Genomic DNA, 386 nt, shown 5'->3' on the forward strand with positions numbered 1-386 from the left:
CTATTGTCATCATCATCATGTTTTTTTGTTTTTATATCATTTTTTTATATTCTTATTTACTCTCTTTGTTTGTATATTTTTAAAAATTTTATAAACAATAAAAAAAATAGAACACAAAAAAAAAATAAATAAAAAGAAAAAAAACCAAAATTTTCACATAAAATATAGGAATAAAATAGAAATAACACTAAAATTTTATCACGATAAACATAAAATTTAAGTCTCTATGTCACATTGCAAGACAGATTATTGTTTATGACTTAGGAGTATTCAATTCAATTTTAACACAATTATTTAGATAAAATCCTCCATTTTAAAGTAAAATATAAAAAAATATAGAAAAAATTTATATAAATAACAGAATATGAAGAAAAAAAGAGAAACAT

Source organism: Arachis ipaensis, chromosome B05 (genome assembly GCF_000816755.2).
Source record: "Arachis ipaensis cultivar K30076 chromosome B05, Araip1.1, whole genome shotgun sequence".
In the NCBI taxonomy this organism is placed as follows: domain Eukaryota; kingdom Viridiplantae; phylum Streptophyta; class Magnoliopsida; order Fabales; family Fabaceae; genus Arachis; species Arachis ipaensis.